Raw genomic sequence first — 15039 nt, 5'->3', positions numbered from 1 at the left:
CCCAGCATCCCATATGGTCCCCTGAGCACGGCCAGGGGTAATTCTTGAGTGCAGAGCCAGGAGTAACCCCTGTGCATCGCCAGGTGTGACCCAAAAAGCAAAAAAAAAAAAAAAAAAAAAACCAAAAATCAGTCTGCTATAAATATGGAGATGTATTTTTGGGTATTTAATTGTAACCCATTGGTCTTAGAGTCTATCTTTATTCCAGTGCCATGATGTTTTTATTTCTATGTATCTATAGTATATTTTCAAGCTACATAATTAGATACCTCCAAATTTCTCATTTCTCAGTATGACTTGGTTAGTGGGGTTGCTTTATGATTCCATAATATGATTCTATTACTTAATAATTGGCTGTTCTAAGTCTTTGAAAACATGTCATAAAATTTTGGGCAAATCGAATTAAATCTCTGTAACAATTTTTTGACAATATTAGTTACTCCAACCCATGAACATAAAATATTTTTCCATTTCCTAAGGCCTTCTTCTATCTCATATATAAATGATTTATAGTTTTCACTGTATAAGTATCTTACATCTTTTTTTTTTTAACATATTTTTTTTTATTTTATTTTATTTTTATAGTTTATTTTTAATTAGTGAGTCAACGTGAGGGTACAGTTACAGATTTATACATTTTTGTGCTCATGTTTCTCCCTTACAGAGTTTGATAACCCATCCCTTCACCAGTGCCCATTCTCCACCACCAGTAAACCCAACATCCCACCCCCTCTTCCCAGTCCCGTCTCCCCCCACCCCACCCTGCCACTATGGCAGGGAATTCCCTTTTGTTCTCTCTCTCTGGTTAGGTGTTGTGGTTTGCAATAAAGGTGTTGAGTGGCCATTGCGTTCAGTCTCTAGTCTATATTTGGCCCGCATCATCTTTCCCCCACATGACCAACAACCACATTTTACTTGCTGTTCCCTTCTCTGAGTTGCCCAGAGTGAGAGAACAGCCTCCAAGCCATGGTGACAACCTCCTGGTACTTATTTCTACTATTCTTGGGTGTTCGTCTTATAGTCTATTATTCTATATTCCACAGATGAGTGCAATCTTTCTATGTCTGTCTCTCTCTTTCTGACTCATTTCACTTAGCATGATACTTTCCATGTAGATCCACTTATATGCAAACGTCATGACCTCATTTTTTCTAACAGCTGCATAGTATTCCATTGTATATATGTACCAGAGTTTCTTCAACCAGTCATCTGTTCTAGGGCACTCGGGTTTTTTCCAGATTCTGGCTATTGTAAACAGTGCTGCGGTGAAAAAATATGGAACGCTTCACGAATTTGCGTGTCATCCTTGCGCAGGGGCCATGCTAATCTTCTCTGTATCGTTCCAATTTTAGTATATGTGCTGCCGAAGTGAGCACAAGTATCTTACATCTTTTGTTGATTCCTAGGTACTTAATGTTTTGCGACATTATTTTTAATGAAGTGGATTCTTTTATCTCTTTCTCTTCCAGTTCATTATTTACTTATAGGAATGAAAAGACTTATTATGCTGCATTGGTTTGCTTCTAGGAGTTTTTTAGTGGACTCTTTGGTATCTTCTATTATATTGTCAAATTATTTGCAAGTAGTGATAATGTGACTTCTTTTTTTTTTCAGTTTGAAATATTTTATTTCTTTTTCTTGCCTGATTGCTATTGCTGGACTTCTAATATCATCTGAATAAAAGTCCAGATAGGGAACATCTTTGTTTTGTGCTTGATCTCAGAGAGAATACTTTCAGTTTTTCAACATGAAGAACAATATTGGCCGTGGGTTTGTTATAGAAGGTTATTGCTCTACCGAGGATAGTTTCCTTCAACTCTATTATATTGAAAGTTTTATCATGAATAGATTTTGGATTTTGTCATAAGTTTTCTCTGAATCAGTTGATATGATAATGTTTTTATCTTTCCTTTCATTGGTGTTTTGTATTACATAATTTATTCACCTATATTGAACCATTCCCAAATGAAATAAATTGCACTTGATCATGGCGAATGACCTTTTTGTCTCTTTGGTTTTTTTTTTTTTTTTTTGCTGAGGGGCCACACCTAGAAGTGCTCAGGGTTTACTCCTGGCTTTGTACATATGGGTTACTGGGAATTGAATCCAGGTCAAGGAAACATATGGAGTACAGGGAATCAAACACAGGTCAGCTGTGTGCAAGGCAAATACCCTGTCTGCTGTACTTATGCTCTGGCTTCAAATGATCTTTTTGATATGTTGTTGGATTCTCTTTGCTAAGACTTTATTAAAGATTTTCGCATTGGTGCTCATTAGGAAACCTGGCATGAAATTTCCCTTTTAGTAGTATCTCTATATTCTTTGGATATTAGTGTGGTGTTGGCATCATAAAAGCTGTTAGGATGTATTCCTATTTCCTCAATAGTCTGAAAGAACTTATAAAGTAAAGGTAGTGAGTCTTCTTTGAAGATTAAAACCCATTTGAGGGCTGGAGCAATAGCACAGAGGGTAAGGCATTTGCCTTGCACGCAGCCAACCAGGGCTCGATTCCCAGCATCCCATATGGTCCCCCGAGCACCGCCAGGAGTAATTCCTGAGTGCAAAGCCAGGAGTAACCCCTGAGCATCGCTGGGTGTGACCCACTCCCCCCAAAAAAAAAAACATTTGATCAAGGGCTTTTGTTCCTGAAGAAATTCTTAATACTATTTTAATTTTATTGCTTATTTTCTTTTTTTTTCAAATCTAAACATAAATATAAACACAATCATATACTTTAGAGATTTTCCTGCTTGCTAGGAAATACTAGCAAAATTATTAAAGGCAATGATAATTGGTCTAAATTCCCACTTCAACTTTACAGCTTTAAATATTCCATTTAATGCAATCTCAATGATTCTCTTATGGAAACCACAGCTGCTCCTTTGTTTTGTAAAATATATGTTTAAACCAAAATATGAGTGTTTATTTCTAACTACATTGTCTTATTTTCTTTCCAAAATAGATGACTTATCTTTTAAACTCTCTTTCACTTTGTAAAAGAGCTATAGCCTACGACTTCATTTAGAACCAAATGTAGTAGATTTTCTTGTCTTAGTCTATTTGCTATTTGCTACTACTATGAAATAATCAAGTGACCAAAACAGACTGCATTTGAAAAATTGTACTTTATTTTATGATTTGCCATTATGATGCCCAAAGATGTCTACCTTCACATTATGATTGCTGTAATGTTACTCACTAACATGCTTATTTTCTTGCTTGCCTGTTTTGGTTTTCTATATCCTCCTCTCTCAGCTCTGGGAAATATGTAACTTTAAGAATATGTCCACTTGGTGGTGGGGAATGTGCACTGGTGGAGGGATGGGTGTTTGATAATTTTGAGATTGTAACCCAAAGATGAAAGCTTGTAACTATCTCACAGTGATTCAATAAAATTTTAAAAATTAAAAAAAAAGAATCTGTCCACTTCTTACAGCTTCTCCAGTTTAAGAGCATAAAGTTGTTCATGGTAACTGCTTATATCTTGAATATCTGAGGGGTCATGGCAGTTTCTTCTCTTTCATTTCTGCTTTCATTTATTTTGGCATTTTTTCTTTTTTCCTCATGAATTTTGCTAGCCAAAGGTTTTTCTATCTTGTTCATACTTTTCAAGAATGTACCTGGATTCATTGACTCTTTCTTTGTATTGCTTTTTTGATTTCTACTTTAGTTCTTATAATTTTCTTCCTTCTACTGGCATGGGTATTCATTTGTTGTTCCTCTTTCAGTATTCAACAGATGTGTTTGGGTTGTTTATTGAGCGTTTTATTCTTTTTAACTGTAGGCCTATCTTGCTATGAATATCCACCTTAGTACAGCTTTTACTGTGTCTCATAGTTTCTGATAGTATGCTTCTTCATTCTCATGAGTTTCAAAGAATATTTTTGTTTCATTTTTATTTCTTCTTTTATCCAGTTGTTATCTACTAGTGTTTTGCTCAGCTTCCAGGGATTGAAATTTTCCCCAACTTCTTTTTATAGTTAACTTCAATACTCATGGCATTATGATATAATAAGATTCTTGATATGTTTTCTATATACTAAAATTCATAATACTCGAGTTTCCGATCTCTAACCAATGACTAGTGGATTTTTAGCTATCATTTCTACTAGCCTTTCTTACCCTTTGTAATTTTTCTCTCCTTTAGGTGTTCCTATGATACAGATGTTTTTATCTCTCTCTAGCTATAAATACTTTACATTCACTTCCATTTTTAAAGGCTTTTTTTATTGTGTCTTCTTATGTGATATTAGATTGTATTTTGTCTTCAAGATGCATTCTATGACATTCCGAATTCTGTTGCTGTGACTTTTACTGTGTTCTTTATCTCTTAATTCCATTTAAATATATTCTTTAATATTTTAAATCCATTTTTCTTGAATTGATTGAATTTCTCTTCCAGTTCTTCCTTCATTTCCTCTGTCACCATAAAGATTATTGCTCTGCGACCCTTCTCTCTGATGTCAAAGCTCTTTTTTTGAGTGGAGCACACCCTGTGATGCTCCTGGGTTACTCTTGACTCTGCACTGAGGAATCACTCCTGGCTGACTCAGGGGACTATATGAGATGTTGGGGATCAAACCTGGTTTGGGTGCTTTCAAGGCAAGATGTGTTACCCACTTTACTATCTCTCAGGCCCCTATGGTGTTTTTGATGGACTTTAGGACACCCCTGGACTTCTGTCATCTTGTGCCTCAGAAACTGTTACTTTGTAAAAAAAAATTTTTTTTCTGTGTTATGTGGGTGATAACTATGGAGCTAAAGAAGAGGCTGAGGGTTTGAATACTCACTGGCAGCTTCTACTGAGCTGGAATAGTTGGGGGCAGGGCAGTCCAAGCCTGTAGATGGGTAGAAGAGGCTTGAATTTTTTCATTATTCTGTGTTTTAATGAGTTATAACTATGCAGCTAGAAAGGAGGATTTGGGGCCTGAAAAGTTTCAGTTACGGCTGATGACACAGCACACAGGGGCTAGCGCGCACACACACACACACACACACACACACACACACACACACACACAGAGGGAGTCTTAACAGTGGGCTAAGAAGTGGGCTAAGAAGGGCAGCAGAGGCAGTGGGGGACACTTGTAAGGTATTATATTTCAAGACATTGACACCTCTTAGGGTGAGGAGTTTGCTAGCAGTCAAACAGGGACTGGTAGCAGGCAGGCAATTTTTGCAGCAGTAATAAGAACACTTAATAGTTTTCTCCCCACCCTCAGCTATTTCAGCTATTTGTTAGAAGTGGGTGGAACTCTCCTCAGGTATTTGCCCTGTGGGTCTGTTAATGTTTGGAGACTGCTCCAAAATGGCACCCACCAATACTGCTCTCCACGAGGTTGAGAGGCCACCAAAATAGTGCCTGCTGGCAACTCTTTCAAACCTTAAGTTTTGTCATTTCTCATGTCCCATTCCAGTGCTATAAATATGAGATTATATCATTAGGCTACCAGGTGGTTAGCACAACAGACCCCTTTTGCCCCCCAGAATAAAGTCCTGTACCTGTTCCTCGCTAAAGCGATAGCACAGCAGGTAGAGCATTTGCCTTGCACACGAGTGACCCGGGTTCAATTTCTCCGTCCCTCTCAGAGAGCCCAGCAAGCTATGGAGAGTATCCCGCCCGCACAGCAGAGCCTGGCAAGCTACTTGTGGCGTATTCGATATGCCAAAAACAGTAACAAGTCTCACAATGGAGACGTTACTGGTTCCCCACTCCAGCAAATTGATGAACAACAGGATGACAGTGCTACAGTGTACCGATTCCTGATTGCAGCTACAATGTAGTTCTGTGTTGGGACTTTTTTTGTGGAGAGGATGTTTCCTATCTATCTTTTACCTGGATTCTATATTTCTGTCTTGGAGAAACTCTGTTCTTTCAGTTTTGAGGTCAATTTCTGTATAAAGAAAATTTTGGTATAGATTTTCTGTGATTACTAGAGGAGGAAAACAGGTTCTCTGATTTGGTCATTTTGGCCCCACCTCCTTATTATATTATTCTTCTTAGTCACTATTAGCCATCAGCTAAAACATGACTGATATTACACAGGCTTAATTTGGTAGAGTTCATCATGATATTCATGCTTATTTTCAAAATAAGGAAAATAAAATTGTTACAATGTAAAAAGGTAGTATTTTCCTTCTGAATGGCAAATTGATTATTTTTATCACTACCTCAGTGCCTTGAAGTTTGAAAACACTTAGTTTTGCCTGTTTAGTAAGGATTGTTTATTTTTTTAAGTGCTTACAAATATAATATTTGGAGCTACACCCAGACTGAGGCTGGTGCAGTCTCTTGGGTGTTTCTTGTATTCCAACCCCTTCCGCCAACATCAGTGGATTTCTTCTTAGGCAATATGAGTGTGTTCACCAAGTACTTTCAATCCTCAAACAAATGTTTCCTTTCAGTTTTATTTAGATGATTATGAACAGGAAGAGCTGCTACTAAAAACAAATTTTTTTTAAATTGCACTGCCACAGATCCAGGATGGAGAAGGAGCTCAGTGAGTGAGTGAACCCAACCTCGGCACACCCATCTCTGAGCCCTGAGAGACCCAGACAGATTCCCCACAGATCATGAAGGTTAGGGCAGTGAACGCCCTCCAGAATGGTTACCTCCTGTGTGGAGATCCAAGGGAACAAGTCAAGCCACACCTTTGATGAGAGACGATTAGGAGGAACCAGCAGCAGAAAGCACACCCTTCAGACAAAGAGCACCAAAATAATAAATATGATAGTACTTAACTGTGTCAACAAGATGGGAAAAGTTCCAGAAAGTTTCTCCACAATAGCATCAGATCTATCTAATGTGCTAAAGAAAACTTCAGAACAACAACCAGACCAATGTTTAAAGATCTGAAGAAGACATTTGAGAATTTGAAGTCAGAGAATTTGAAGAGAGCCTGACACCAACGGTGAACAATGCATTTAAATAGAAACAAAGGAGCAAGAGTTAGCAGCAAAATAGATGAAACTGAAACTGAAAATTGCTTTTTTAATTTTTTTTTGGCCACTTGCATTAAAACTCAGGGGACTTTATGTAGTGTTGGGGACTCAACCAGGGTCAACCACATGCACGACAAGTGCCTAAACCACTGTACTGTCTCTCTAGCCCAATGCTGAAATTGAAGATGAAAATAAGATGAGAGAATGAGAAAAATAAAAAGAGAACATAAGATACATCAGTAATACCAGGTAAAAGACTTCAGAATGATAGGAATTTTTTTTTTTGCTTTTTGGGTCACACCCAGCGATGCTCAGGGGTTACTCCTGGCTTTGCACTCAGGAATGACTCCTGGCGGTGATTGGGGGACCATATGGGATGCCGGGGATCGAACCCGGGTCAGCCGAGTGCAAGGCAAACGCCCTACCCGCTGTGCTATCACTCCGGCCCCCTGATAGGAATTTTTTAATGTTAAGATTTTATTTTTGATTTTTTATTGAATCACTGTAAGATACAGTTACAAAGCTTTTATGATTTTCAGTCATACAATGTTCTGACACCCATATTTCACCAGTGTACATTTCCCACCACCAAAAAATGTCTCCAGTATCCCTCCTGCCACTCCTACCCTGCCCCACCCTCTGCCTCTATTACAGGCATTTTCCTTCTTACTCTCTCTACTTTGGGGCATTATGATTTGCAACACAGATATTGAGAGGCCTTCATGTTTGGTCCTTTGTCTACTTTTAGCACACATCTCCCATCCCGAGAGATCCCTCCAACCATCATTGACTTAGTGGTCCTTTGTCTATCCTAACTGCCTTCTCCCCCAGCATTTTAGGCAAGCTTCCAATCATGGACCAATCCTCCGGCCCTTGTCTCCACTGTTCTTGGGCGTTAGTCTCATACTATGTTATTTTATTCCACAAATGAGTGTAGTCATTCTATGCCCATCCCTTTCCTTCTGACTCATGAGAATGACAGGAATTATAGAAGAAGAAAAAAGAAAAGCAATGACTAGGTGAAAAATAATAAGTGATAACTTCCCTAACCTGAAGAGGGAGATAGGATCACTGATCCAAAATACCAAAAGAATACTATCAGAATAAACCCAAACAAAACAACACCAATAGACATTGTAATAAATCAAAATGGCAAGAACAGAGATAGAATCCTTAAAGTAGAAAAAAGAAAAAACTCACAAAATAAGGAAAAAAACATTAAATTGACTTCATATTTCTTAAACAAAATGACAGGCAAGAAGAGAATGAATGACACATTCGAAGTATTGAATTAAAGAGCCTCCAATCAAGAATCCTCTGCCCAGCATGTTATCATTTAGAGTTGAAGAGATCAAAACATTCTCAGACAAATGGCAGCTGATGAAACTTATAACATCAAAATGAGCTCTGCTGAAGATATTAAATGAACTTACATAAAAAATAAATATCAAACAACACAAGCAACTAAACTCTTCATAGAATCATGGCAACAAATTCTCACACATTAATCATTTCTTTCAATGTCAATGAATTGAACTCTCATATAAAAAAGAACAGAGTAGCAAGATGGATCAGAAAGTAGAATCTAACTCTTTATTCTTCAGGAATCTGTCACAATAAGCACAAACTCAAAATCATATGATGAAAAAAAATTCACATAGTCTAATTTAAAGAACAAACAGTATGGCAAACTATACTTTTATCAGACCAAATAGCGTCCAAGCCAAAGAAAATAATCATCGGTATGAATGAATTTTCCATACTTGTTATAAACAGAGCAAGAGAACTTAATATTCACCAACATACATACTCTGAATGAAAGGACTGAAAAGTTTATAAAGCATTGGAGATACACTGATGGCAACAAAATAGTAGTGAGAGAGTTTAGTACTCCACTTTCACCATTTCACAGATCAATCAGGCAGAACATTCATAAAAAACAACAAGAGCACTAAAAGAAGAATCAAAAAAACTGTGACTAATAGACATGTACAAGGACCTCCAATTTGGTAAAACACACTATTCTCCAGTGCACTTGAAACATCTCCCAGGATAGATCACATGTTGAAACATAATACAAGTACACATAAAGCTACAAAAAGAGAAATCATATCAAGCATCTTTTCAAATCACAGTGCTGAGAAGGTAGAAATTAATAATAAATTTAGGTAAAGCTCAAACATTTGGAGACTCATACTGTTAGATGATAAATTGATCAAAGAGGAAATCAAAGAACAAAAGATTTCATGAAACAAATTAAAATGAAGACAGAAGCTATGGGACACAGTAAGAACAGCATTAAGGAAGATGTTCATTGCAATACAGTCTCACATCAGGAAAGAAGGCAAAACTCAAATCAACAACCTAATCTTCACATCTCAAAAAACTAGAAATAAACAACAAATGAACATTAGTGTAAGTTTGAGTCAGGAAACTACAAAAATAAGAGCATAGATAAATGACACTGAAAACAAGAAAATAATACAAAAGATCAATGGAACCAACAGCTGATATTTTCAGAGTTAACAAATTTCCAAACCTTATATACACTCATGAATAAAACAAGAAAGAAACCTAAAATTAATCAAATCAGAGATGAAAGGTAAAATACTACAACAAACATGTTAGAAATACAAAGAATCATGAGATATTGCTATATGGTATAACTATATATTATATATAGTTAACTGTATCATATAACTATATAATATTTTTATATTATCTATGTGTGTGAATATATATGCATTTATATATGTATATAATAAATATTCTTCTTAATGCTGCCATATTGGGGGCTCTTTCAGGGTCAGGGGAATGAGGCTCATTATTGTTGCTGGTTTTGGCATATGGAATATGCCATGGGTAGCTTGGCAGACTCTGCCGGGCAGGCAGGATACTCTCAGTAGCTTGCCAGGCTCTTTGAGAGAGACAGAGGCTTTTAGGGCGGCCTCTAATCACCCTTACAGGTGCACCCAGTCTACCGAATGCAAGCTTTTGGTTGACTGGCATGTTGTAACGAACTGTAGCACCTGTTGGTTCACTCTTCGCAGGTCAGCACTGTTGCCACCCACCCCCCGCCACGATGAGGCTGTGAACCATATAACTCATAACCATATTTGAACCCCATCAAATATGGTTTGGTAATTATGGAAAATGGGTAGGAAGTGTTTTATGATGTGTCCGGCTCCGGGTACATCTTCTTGACTCCACCGTTCTTCCTGCACTAATATACACCTCAGAGATCTGGGCCCTACAATAACAGGATGAGAATGCTATTTGGGTCACCCAAAGAGGAGTCAAAAAAGCTGTGCTTGAGTATCACGCCTCTAGTGAGAGAAGGAATCCAGAGTTCTGACCTCCGGCAACGATCGAGGATCAGAAACTGTCTCATTTGCCAAGGCTGGACATGTTATACGATTTAGAGACGACTGCTGAACTAGAACCATTACCTACTGGATTCCACTGGATGTCAAAAGAACACCTGGTCGCCCACCTACGAGATGGTCAGATTTCTTCATTAAGACCCTGAATGAGCAGTTTGGTGCTCTTCATGTCCCTGGAGCGAGCAGACGCCATGGCGCTACACTAGCACGTGACAGGGATGAATAGAGACGTTACTGGCCCCTGCTCGAGCAAATCAATGAATAACAAGATGACAAGTGATTACAAGTGATATAACAAATCTATGGCACTAAGCTAGATAACCTAAATTTAATAGATGGATTATTAGAGTTGTATAACCTCCCAAGATTGAATCAGGAGGAAACAGAAAGGCTGAAATAACCAATTACAAGTAGCACTGTAACATTGTCATCCTGTTGTTCATCAATTTGCTTGAGCAGGCACCAGTAATGTCTCCATTGTGAGACTTGTTACTGTTTTTGGCATATTGAATATGCCACGGGTAGCTTGCCAGGCTCTGCTGTGCAGGCGGGATACTCTCAGTAGCTTGCTGGGCTCTCTGAATAACAAAATTAAAACTGCAAGAATAAAAATCCTGGTCCAGATAGATTCATTAGTGAATTCTGTCAGAATATCAAAGATAATTTAGTGCCCATATTCATAAATCCTAAACTAACAAAGAAACAGAAACCCTTCCTAACAGCTTCTAAAAATCCAACATTACACTAATACCAAAAGTAAACAGGAATATCATAGAAAAGAAAATTACAGACCATTGTCTCTGGTGAACAATGATGCAAAGATCCTCCACAAAGTCTTAACAAACAAAATCCAGCAATATAGCAGAAGGATTACATGTCATAACCAGGTGGCTTTCTTCCCAAGCATACAGGATGATACAGGATGATTCAGTATATATAATCAATGTAATTCATCTTATCAACAAAAGAATAGATAAAAATCTTATGATCATGTTAATTATTGCAGGGAAAGTTTTTGATTATATCCAACATCCATTCATGATTTTTAAAATTTTTTTTTTAATTGAATCACCATGTGGAAAGTTACAAAGCTTTCAGGCTTAAGTCTCAGTTACATAATGCTCGAACACCCATCCCTTCACCATTGCATGAATTCCACCACCATTCCACCACCAAAAACCACGTTAAACCTCCCCCTCTTGCCCCCCCCCGCCCCCAGCTCTCCACCCCGTCTGTGTAATTGATAAATTTCACTTTACTTTCTCTTTACTTTGATTACATACAAACACAAAAACTCACTATTATTGTTTGGAGTTTCCCCCCCGCAGAGTCGGACCTGCTGGAAAGGAAGCATTAGATAATTTGTTTTCCATTGCTGAGAATGAAGAGATATGAGGTCGTGTGGCCACAGTAGCAGCCTTGAGGTTCTAGATTTCTGTATTTTAGTATTTTAGTGACTAAGTCCAGAGGGCTTTCTGCCAGAGGTTGCATCATTGCTAGCTCGCACCTCTCTGCTACTTTATATTCCACATATGAGAGCAATCTTTCTGTGTCTCTCTCTTTCTTTTTGACTCATTTCACTCAACATGATACTTTCCATGCTGATCCACTTATATTCAAATTTCATGACTTCATGCTTTCTAACAGCTGCATAGTATTCCATTGTGTAGATGTACCAAAGTTTTTTTAGCCAGTCATCTGTTCTCAGGCATTCAGTTTTTTTCCAGATTCTGGCTATTGTAAACTGTGCTGCGATGAACATACACGTGCAGATGTCATTTTGACTATACTTTTTTGCTTCTCTGGGTATATTCCCAGGAGTGGTATTGCTGGGTCAAAAGAGAGCTTGATTTCTAATTTTTTGAGAAGAGACCATATTGTTTTCCAAAAGGGCTGAATCATTCGGCATTCCCACCAGCAGTGTAGGAGGGTTCCTTTCTCCCCACAACCACGCCCCAAACAGATTCAATGAGATCCCTATAAGGATACCCATGAAATTCTCCATTCATGATTTTTTAAAAAAATTTTTAAAAATAGAAATAAGAAGGATATACAGCCATTACAGCAATAGTAACAGCCATTTAGGCAAACCCAGAGCTGATATTATACTCAGTAGTAAACAAACTGAAATCTTTCCACTGAGATCAAGTACAAAGCAAAGATATTCACTTTCTCAGAACTATTATTCAATATAGTTCTGAAGTCCTTGCCACAGAAATCTAGCAAGAAAAGGAAATCAAAGGCAACCAAATTGCAAAAGAAGTTAAACTGTCTATATTTACACATGACATGATAATATACATAGAGAATTATAAAATCTATCTAAAAAACTTCTAGAAATAATAGAGTAAAGTTAAATATTACAAATAAACACAGAAATCTTTCATTTCTGTATGAAAATATTTAACTATAAAAGAAAAAATTATAGACAACTCCACTTAATATAATGTACCTAAAACCAAATATCTAGGAATCAATTTAACTAATGATTGAGAGACTTACATACTGAAAATATGACTCATTGTTGAAATAACTAGAAATGGACACTAAAAAATTAAAAATATTATATGTTCATGGATTGGAATAATTAACATTGTCCAAATGACTATCCTTCCCAAATCATTATGCAAATCCAGTGCAATCCCGATCAAAATACTGTTGACATTCTTTAAGGACTCAGAACAAATTCTACTAAAATTTGTTTGGAATGATAAAGTTTTCCAAATAGACAAAGAAATTCTTCTTTCTTTCCTTCTTTCTTTCTTTCCTTCTTTCTTTCCTTCTTCCTTCCTTCCTTCCTTCCTTCCTTCCTTCCTTCTTCCTTCCTTCCTTCCTTCCTTCCTTCCTTTCTTTCTTTCTTTCTTTCTTTCTCTTTCTTTCTTTCTTTCTTTCTTTCTTTCTTTCTTTCTTTCTTTCTTTCTTTCTTTCTTTCTTTCTTTCTTTCTTTCTTTCTTTCTTTCTTTCTTTCTTTCTATTGAATCACCATGAGAAACAATTACAAAGCTTTCATGTTTGACTTTCAGTCAGACAATTATCAAACACCCATCCCTCCACCAATGCTTATTTCCACCACCAATGTCCCCAGTATCGCCACCCCCCCCACCGAACCCTCCCACTGTTTCTACAGCACATAATTTTCCCCATACTCTTTCTACTTTTGGGCATTATGGTTTGCAATATAGATACTGAGAGGCTATCACCTTTGTTCGTTTATCTACTTTCATCACACATCTCCCATCAAGATCTATCTCTCCAATGATCATTGACTTAGTGATTCCTTCTCTATTCCAGCTGCTTTCTCCCCCAGCTCATAAGGCAAGCTTCCAACTGTGGATCAATATTCCTGACCCTTGAGACAAAGAAATTCTTAAAGAGAAAAATGAGATTTTCTTTTATTTCCTGATTTCAAATTATACTACAAAGCTATAGTAATCAAAACTGTGCGGATGAACCTCAGTTCTCAGATCAATGGAACAGAATTGAGAGCCCAGAGGTAAACCCTTAACCTATGGACAGTTAATCTTTGATAAAGGAGCTTGCATAAGTTGAAACAAGAAAGCCTCCAACAAATAGCATAAGGAAATCGACAGTCATGAAGACCTTTTAGAAAATGCAAAATTCATTAAAAAAATCTAGAAAAACTTTGCAAAACTCTCCAGGCTATGGATCACATAATTGTCTTTAATGTTTTGACATCAGAGGGAAAGACCAAAAAAATAGTAAATGGAACAATATCAAATTAAAAAGTGTTTGCATGGCAAAAGGTATATGAGCAAAAAAAAGACACTTTTGCCGCCCAGAGATGAACCAAGAGCCGCGGCACGAGAAGCAGAGCCTCCCGCCTACTGACTGTGATCCTGAGGTCTCCTAACCCATTTTGGCACCAGAGCAGATTCTTGGAGCCATGCATTTCGACTGCGAACTGAACTACAACCTCGTGCAGCCCGGGGAGGGATTTTTTTTTCCCTCTCCACCCCATTTTTCTGAGCGAAAATGGCGGCAGCGGCAGCAACCACGCGGTGAGAGCCACCCTCTAAGACCCCTACACCAGGAGGTAGGACTTTCTTTAGTGACGTAGCCTGTAGGTGATCCTGGGAGGGGAGGTGTTCCCGGCGCGCCTTCCGCCCAGAGATGAACCAAGAGCCGCGGCACGAGAAGCAGAGCCTCCCGCCTACTGACTGTGATCCTGAGGTCTCCTAACCCATTTTGGCACCAGAGCAGATCCTTGGAGCCATGCATTTCGACTGCGAACTGAACTACAACCTCGTGCAGCCCGGGGAGGGATTTTTTTTCCCTCTCCACCCCATTTTTCTGAGCGAAAATGGCGGCAGCGGCAGCAACCACGCGGTGAGAGCCACCCTCTAAGACCCCTACACCAGGAGGTAGGACTTTCTTTAGTGACGTAGCCTGTAGGTGATCCTGGGAGGGGAGGTGTTCCCGGCGCGCCTTCCGCCCAGAGATGAACCAAGAGCCGCGGCACGAGAAGCAGAGCCTCCCGCCTACTGACTGTGATCCTGAGGTCTCCTAACCCATTTTGGCACCAGAGCAGATTCTTGGAGCCATGCATTTCGACTGCGAACTGAACTACAACCTCGTGCAGCCCGGGGAGGGATTTTTTTTCCCTCTCCACCCCATTTTTCTGAGCGAAAATGGCGGCAGCGGCAGCAACCACGCGGTGAGAGCCACCCTCTAAGACCCCTACACCAGGAGGTAG

General features: G+C 38.4%; 1 non-coding gene across 1 annotated transcript; it reads right to left on the bottom strand.

Annotated features, from left to right (window-relative positions):
• Window positions 1–1269: 1269 nt before the first annotated feature.
• Window positions 1270–1376, bottom strand: LOC129406161 (U6 spliceosomal RNA). Its single transcript, XR_008630824.1, has one exon. It is a non-coding gene; the product is annotated as a U6 spliceosomal RNA (small nuclear RNA).
• Between the last annotated feature and the right edge of the window lie 13663 nt (window positions 1377–15039).

Source organism: Sorex araneus, chromosome 6 (assembly GCF_027595985.1).
Source record: "Sorex araneus isolate mSorAra2 chromosome 6, mSorAra2.pri, whole genome shotgun sequence".
NCBI classification, from domain to species: Eukaryota; Metazoa; Chordata; class Mammalia; order Eulipotyphla; family Soricidae; genus Sorex; species Sorex araneus.
Note: the sequence above shows the minus strand (reverse complement) of the source record. Positions and strands in the feature narration are given on the sequence as shown.